Source organism: Pinus tabuliformis, chromosome 3_1, assembly GCF_031772625.1.
Source record: "Pinus tabuliformis cultivar Carrire ecotype Pingquan chromosome 3_1, CPIR1, whole genome shotgun sequence".
In the NCBI taxonomy this organism is placed as follows: domain Eukaryota; kingdom Viridiplantae; phylum Streptophyta; class Pinopsida; order Pinales; family Pinaceae; genus Pinus; species Pinus tabuliformis.
The window spans coordinates 816,910,375-816,919,201 of NC_142301.1; positions in this window are offsets into that span (position 1 = coordinate 816,910,375).

An 8,827-nucleotide genomic window follows, 5' to 3' on the forward strand; every position below is an offset into this window, starting at 1 on the left:
AGGCAGTTTTCCAACAAACTCGCAGTTAATGAGCAGGCTAAGCCTGATAATGAAGAAGAAGAACTTGCTACACCTAATGAAGCTCCAAACACTAGGCATGTAGTAAACATATATCAGTTCACTCTCGCATCCTAGAAGACAACCAACAATAAGGAGCCTTCGAGTGACAGTTCGGCCGCGAAGAAAAATGACCGATATAACTTAAGAAGTCAAGGGGCCCCCACTGTGCTTGAGATACCGAGGGATAAAATAAGACAAAATATGTTAAGGATAATAGATCCTCTGGCCGACTCAACACATAACACTCAAAGAAAATTCAGGAAGATAGTTTCAATGAAAATTGTTTCCACGAGCAGTAAAGATATAACCATCCCACCAGAAACCATGAATTCAGCCCCACCCCTAGACACCTCGATGAGTCTTCTCGCTATAGAGTACAACATTGTAGAAGACATGAAGAAGACTTGTGCAAATATCTCTCTGTTTGAACTTACAAAAATCACGAGTCAGCGAGACATTCTACTACGAGCAGTTGGGGAATCCTATACGAGTCAAGCCACCTCTTCAAACAAGGGATCTAGTAAGTCTCCTGATGTTCTTGCATCTGTGCTAAATGTGCTCTGCATGGAGGAGGAAAACTCTCTTTGCCCACCATTCTTGTTATCATTTGAGATATTTAACTACAATGTTCGCAAATGCTTCATTGATTTTGGTGCATTAGTCAATGTCATGCCACTCTCCATCACCAAGAAGATCAATGCTCAATGTAGTAAGACAAGTGCACAAATCATCCAACTAGATAGAACTTGTGTGCCAACAATTGGTGAACTCAGGGATGTGATCATCCGGCTAACATCTAATGAGCGAGTTCATCAATGCATTAATATTGTAGTGTGGACATCCTGGAAGCATACGGGGTATTTCTCAGCAGAGACTAGTGAAGCAAGCTACAAGGATACTTTGCCGCTGACTGGTCGTACTTATGGCTTCCGTATAAGGGAAAGAACAACCAGATCCAAGTGTTGTCAGAAAGATATTATAACATCCCCTCGTAGGTATACCCAAATTAACCATGACAACTAGGGTAAACATGAGACGAGAGGCTACTATGATCATATTTGACCTCCTATGTGACCTTAAGGAGGTGGAATCGATGGAAAATCATGCACAGTCATCCAACATGATCAACAGAACCCTTAGGAGACAAGTCAGCCACTCAGACAGTCTGTCCCTGGGTCTCATTGTTGTTCTGGATCTCTTAGGCCATAGTCGATCTCATGTTATGGGCAAGGGAGTGACCAACAACCTATATTTGCTCTCACAGGCCTGCCTACTAGTGACCCCAAGATTTAAGCCACTTTTCTAGCCCAAAATCTAAGTCTCTACCCAAAACTTACTACAACCTTCATAATTCATTAAAGACATGATAACAATGTTGATTGATAAAAATCAACATCAGGACTAGGCCTGAGCATCCCCAACAGGGACTGACATTTTTTCAAACACTTGGCATCAAAGCAACCTACGGGTCTAGGATAAAGGGAAAAGCATAAACGACTGAAACAACTTATGAAACATAACCAGAAGGATCACCTCCTTCTCCATCAAACTACTACATCATCAATTAGGTCTTGCATCCATCCATTTAACGGTTACAAGTAAATACATGAAATAACCATGACATGAACCAGTCGTTTAACCATGCTTATAACTAGAATAAAACCATGTAAATATCAAATATTTGACATCCATTAAATCGACATATAAATCAATGAAAAAGTAAGAGAACTTAACTTGTATTAATCATAGGCAAATCTGACCAAGTTCAGGACTTCCATGTACCACCCGACCATAGACAGGGCTAAACCAAATCTCTCTTTCAGCCAATCACCCTCTTGCCATATTCCAAGCATGAATGTGGGATCTCATAGAACAACCAATCCAAGAATAACCAAGGGAATGTTGAGGTTAAACACCTCCACCCTCACCAAACCGTGATCACACCAAAATCGATGCTCCGATCACAACCGAACCAAATTTGGAATGCCATCTAGAATCCATCAATATCCTTGAGGAATTTCATGTCTCGTTATCTCTTAGGCTTTACCACAATCCAACCCGAATCACTAGACCCTAAACCGAGACTTCTCCCTCGGGCTTTATCGTGTATCCCGCCAAAACCAATCAAGGGATTCCTTGGCCTTTGGGAATGAACCTTGAGACCACCTCTACCCCGGATTCTGAAATTAATTTGGAAAACCAAAGCTCAAAAACTAAAATAAAAATCCCAACACCATGGCATCCAAAAAAAGGCAAGGCTAGGCTAAAAACCATTATCATAACTCGACAAAACAATGTCATCGACAGTAAGAGAACCATACACCAACATGCAAAACCATGCATGTCCAAACTAGCTAGGAAATCACACATGCAAAAGGTTACCTACAATTATTCCTGCTAATGTTGCTTAATACTGCTTTCCTTTCCTTGATCCTTGCTTTCCTTCCTTTCCCTTTGCTTGCTTTTCCTTTCCTTTGCTTCAAAGCTCGAATGCTCCAAGAAAACTCTAAGTGATCAAGAGTGAGAGAGAGAGAGAGAGAATAATGAGAGAGCTCCAAACTTGAACTTGAAAAAAGCCATGAACTGATCCTCAGAACCCTTTTTATGCATGAGGCCTCTAATTTCTTCATTTTCAATTATTTTCCTTCAATTTCCTCCTCACATGCAACCTGTGACCTTTCACCTTAATTGTCTCCTAATTTCCTTTATTGTCATAAATAAATGTGCCAAAATATCGTTTTTCCTTTTAATGCCTTTTCCTTAGCCTTTGCCAATTTTTCTTAGCCAAAACACACATCAAGTGATGCCCACTAGGATATTGTTTCCCAACACTCAGCTTGGAATAAGTGTCCCTTAACCGTGGTTTTATTTTTCCTTTATTAAATTTTATTGCATGAACTTTTCACCATGGTTGTTACAGAACCCTCCCCCTTGGGGGAACACTGTCCTCAATGTTAAACCACACCATGACCTCAGTAAAACCGCTAAAAAGAAAACATATTGCCTGTGGAGCTTTATGCTTAGCTCATTGTAGTATTTACAATGAAATACTTGCTCCAAAGCAAAACATCATGACAACATGACAAGATAACAACCATACCACTTATTGGAGCTTTATAACTTAGCTCATGGCAGTATTTACATCCATATACATATATACAAATATTAAAACATCAGCGAAACATATGCCAACCATATACCAAACATCAAAACAAAACTGTTTTGCCTCAAACGGAAAAAAATGAAGGATATAGGGCCTACATCTGATCTTCCATCTCCCATGTAGCTTCTTCAGGCCCAAAGTGATTCCACTGTGCTTTAACTTGCTCTATGGCTCTGTTCCTGAGCATGAGATGTTTCCACTGCAGTATGCACTAAGGCTCTGGCTGGAACTCTCCTTCTTGCTCCACCTACAATACAGACCAATCAATAACATGATCAACATCCTTTATATACTTCTTAAGCAATGAAATATGGAAAACATCATGGACTTTCACTGTTGGAGGCAATGCAAGTCGATATGCCACTAGTCTAATCCTCTCAAGGATCTCAAAAGGCCTGCAATACCATGGTGCCAACTTGGCACATGAACCAATCCTCAAAGAGATTTTCTTGGGCTTGATGTGCAAATATACATGCTCCCCAACCTGAAACTCCTTGAACAACTTGTTGCTATTTGCATAGCTCTTCTGCCTATCCTATGCTACCTTTAGATTCCTATTTATAACCTGCATTTCCTGCTCCATGTCTGCCAACATATCTGGTCCAATAAGTACCATGTTCACTGGATCACTCCAGTTGATGGGAGTGTTACAACTTTGTCCATACAATGCCTTGAAAGGACTCATCCTCAATGAATCTTGATAACCATTGTTGTATGTGAACTCAACCAAAGAAAGATACTCCTCCCATTTCCTGTATTGTTGCATCACATACATCCTTAGCATATCCTCCAAAATCATGTTGATCCTCTATGTCTATCCATCTTTCTGAGAATGATAAGTTGTACTAAAGGCCAACTCTGTACCCAAGCCTACAAATATCTCCTTCCAAAACATGGAAGTGAGCTTTGCATCCCTGTTTGACACAATCTTCTTCGGAACACCAAGCAGTATAACTATCTCTCTAATGAACAGCTGTGCTACATCACTAGCTAAATATGTATTCTTTATTGGAAACATGTGAGCTACCTTGCTCAACATGTTAACTGCAACCATAATAGAATCATGTTGCTTCACTCTCCTCGGAAGACCTGTAATGAAATCCATGGAAATGACCTACCATTTGCATTCCAACATCGAAATAGGTTGTAGTAAACCACCTGGATGCTTGCATTTTGTCTTTACCTGTTGACAATCTAAACATCTAGCCACGAACTCGACCACTTCCTTCTTCAGACTCGGCCAATAGTAGAACTTCTTCACTGCCATCAATGTCTTTTGATATCCTGGATGACCCGAGTATGGCTTGGCATGAAATTCCATCAAGATAAGCTTCTTGAGCTCACTGCAATTTGGTACATAGATCATGTCTCTAAATCTTAACAAACTATTTATCGTGAGATGACAGTCTACATCCTGATCACGTGTACCTGTACCTATACTTGCACCTACACCTGTACCTATACCTGTACCTATACATGTACCTATACCTGTGATATGTTGTAACCTATGCATAATCTCCATGTATTTGTCATCTCAGTGTCCTACTTACAAGATCATATCTTGTAACTTCGTCCCATAAGAGCTCATAGTTGCTATATGATTTACCTGTACCTTCCTGCTAAGAGAATCTACAACCCAGTTCTCCTTCCCTTTGATGTATCTGATCTCAAAGTTGAACTCGCTAAGGGTAGCCAACCATCTAGCTTTCCTAGCATTTAGATTTGGTTGGTCAAACAAATACCTCAACCCACTATGATCGTTCATCAGTACAAATCTCCTGCTAAGAAGATAGTGTCTCCACATCTTCAATGCATGTATGATCGCTGCTAACTCAAGTTCATGTGTTGCGTAGCTCTTCTCGTGCTCATTCAGTTTCCATGAGTCATAGCACACTACCTATCCTTCTTGCATGAGAACTCCACCAAGTCCTCTCTTGCAAGCATTTGTACACACTACAAACTCCTTGTCTGGATCCGCAATCTTCATCACTAGTGCATGTGTCAACAACTACTTAAGCTTCTCAAAACTAGCCTCACATTCTGTCTGTCCATTCAAACTTCTTACCTTTTCTCTACAATGATCTGATAGGATATGCAATGTGTGAGAAGTTCCTAATGGACCTCCTGTAGTAACCTACCAATCGCATAAATGATGTCACCTCATCTACATTCTTAGGAGTTTCCCACTCCATGCTGGCCCTTATCTTTTATGGATCTACTGCAATGCCTTCCTAGGAGACAACATGTCCCAAGTAGTGTACATCAGTCTAAAATAAGTTGCACTTGCTAAGCTTAGCATACAACTGATGCTCTCTTAGCAACCTCAACACTGCTGTTAAATGTTCGGCACGCTCTTCCTCATTTTTAGAATATGTGAGTATGTCATCAATGAATACAATAACAAACTTGTACAGATACGGATGCAACACACTATTCATCAAACACATAAATGTAGCTGGAGAATTAATCAAACTGAATGGAACAACAATAAACTCATAATGCCCATGCCTAGTCTTGAACGCAGTCTTGAAGATATCCCCTTCCTTGATGCGTACCTAGTGGTATCCTGATCTCAAGGCGATCTTAGAGAATATTGTTGCTCCCTTTAATTGATCCAATAAATCATCAATCCTTGACAAAGGGTACATGTTCTTGATCGTTACGTTGTTCAGTTGCGTGTAATCAATGCACAATCTGAGAGTACCATCTTTCTTCTTTACAAACAACACTGGTGTGCCCCAAGGTGATACACTAGGTCTGATGTATCCTTTTTCCAACATTTCCTTTAGCTACAACTTCAACTCTACCAACTCAGGTGTGCTCATCCTATAAGGTGCTTTCAATGCTGGAGTTTCCCTTGGGACTAACTCAATAGAAAAGTCTACCTCCCTGTGAGGTGGAAACTATATAATGTCCTCAAGGAATACATCCTGAAACTGCTACAAAATTGGGTACCTTCTCAACACATCCACATCCTCAACCTCCTTACCCTTGTCACTAGAAATGTGCACTACAAACATCACACAACCTTTTCTACAACTACGCTTAGCCCGCATAGCGGTAACCATCCTCACTGATGTAGGCTTCTTATTTCCCTACAAAGTCTTATTTTCCCCACTATCATCCACACACTCAATGGCCTTGTCAAAGCAATCCACTTTGGTTTTGTGAAGGTATAGCCAATCCATACCCAAAATCATGTTGTATGATCCCAATGGAAACACATTCAAGTGTGTTGTTGTAGGCATACCATTTAACTCAAATGCACAAGCTCTTACCCAATGGTGAACTCACTTCTTTGTACCTGTATCCAACTATACCAACCAAGATTCTGCATGCACTTATTTTCTCAAACCACACGTATCAACTAGGTTAGGATTAATATAACTATAGTTAGATCTAGTATCAATCAAAATAGAAACAACTTGATCACAAAGCTTACAGCACATCTCAATGATCAATGTCTGATGACTGCCTACCTATTGTCCGCAGCTGCATAGATCCAAGGAATGTTATTACCAACATCACCAATTGTATGCACCTCCTGACCACTATAGATCTAGGGTCTATCACCACTCTGATACTGCAGACAATCCTTCTTATGATGATCCTTACCACATATCCAACACTGCAATGGTTCTCTACCACCGCCTCTAGTATGTTGCTCTCCATGTCCTTTCTCAGTAATATTGAATCTCTTGTAAGGAACTATGTTTTCTTTCTCACTTGCATCTTAAGGTCTTCCTCTCTTTGGTGGCCATTTTCCTTTAGCTTTCTCATTATTTTCAAGTCATGTTTAGGCTCAACTTTGTGCTTCGACTGCTCATAACAATTCATCAACTTTCAGATGGCCTCCTCTAACGATCTATGCTCATCGAACTCAATCCGATCTTTGTATGCTACTGGAAGTCCATTGATGAATCTATGAACCTTGGCCTTCTCCTCCTTGAGTTAAGGCACACATCACAACAGCTCCAAAAATCTACTAATATACTCATCATCTGCCATAGAACCCATCCGCAACTCATAAAACTCCTTAGCTCTGTCATCATAGTACCTCTCTGACAACTACTTCTTCTTGAAGAGCCTTTCAAATTCATGCCAAGTCAAATCATCTTCATCAATACCTTTAACATTATTCACATCTTCCCACCAAATATCTCCTTTACCTTTGATACTGAAAAGGGTTGTCCTTGCTTTCATGTTTTCTGAATAATCGTGCAATCTAAAGAATCTCCTCATACCAAGAAACCATGCCTCTACATCCTGCCATTTCTTCATCTCTCCATCAAAGGTAGGTGGCTCCGCTTTCTTGAACTCATCAGAAAGTATCCACTATTACTACTCCTGTAAGGGTGATAATGATGACAATCATGATGCTTGTCAGAATCAGAACTAGAATAATACATGTGTCTAGTACCTCTCCTATCCAGAGTGTCCAACAACCTGCCATCTTTGATCCTGTCAGATCTATCCAACCTGTGCCCATCATAAGACCCGTGTCCACTAGGAGACCTACTGCCATATGCCCCATCAGTTTTTTCCTCTTACCCATGGCTGATCTAAAGTAGCCCTTGTCACTGCAACTCTGACAAACTTTGAAGTAGTATGACATTCACCTCTACTTGTTTCTCTTGTGCCTGATTTTAGCATTGTCCACTTTGCAACTCCTTATGTATTCCCGCAAGCTTCTCATTATGTCTGCCAAATCAGAATAATGCTCCACACCATACTGCTCATCTGATGCATAGGGAGATTCTATGTAGTCTACCACCTTACTATCCATTTGATCTCTTTCTTGCAAGTATACTATGTCAGCTAAACCAATTACAATAAACCAACATACCTTAGCATAATTTGAGGAGGATACCTTTTCTTCCATATCATCAAATGAACGTGATACATATATAACATAATCATAATAACATATAGACATCTAACGATAAATGCAATAACACATAAACATCGTTCTAGGTAGGGTCCAATCATCAATGCAAGTTCATATCAACAATGCATGCTATGACCTCATGCATGACAACAACCATTATTCCCTTGTACACATTGCCACATGCAACTATCAACATGCATAAGAAATTCCTAATTAACTACACATATGCATAACCACGTGTTGTGGAGCATAAGAAATCAATTCTTGTAACCAACCTATAAGACTGATACATGTAATTGAACAATAAAGAGTGCAACCCAACATACAAGGATGTAATCAAGTTGTGTATAAGCTGCATATAATCAAGTAACCAGTCATATACTTCTGACGTTACATTCCATAAAATCACATCAAGTTCCTCATGATAACCTTACTACAACCATGATCAACATGATGCAATGCAACAAGCACATGGAACACAAGTGTAAGAGACACACATGCAACTGACATGCATGCATGACCAACACACACTGCCCATCCAGTCTGAGGGGTGAACCATGCTCTGATACCAATCTGTAACACCCCCTCCCAAGTCTACCCAAAGTAACCATGAAAACTGGGGTAAACATGAGATGAGAGACTACTATGATCATACTCGACCTCCTATGTGACCTTAAGGAAGTGAATCGACAGAATATCAATCAGTCATCCAACAT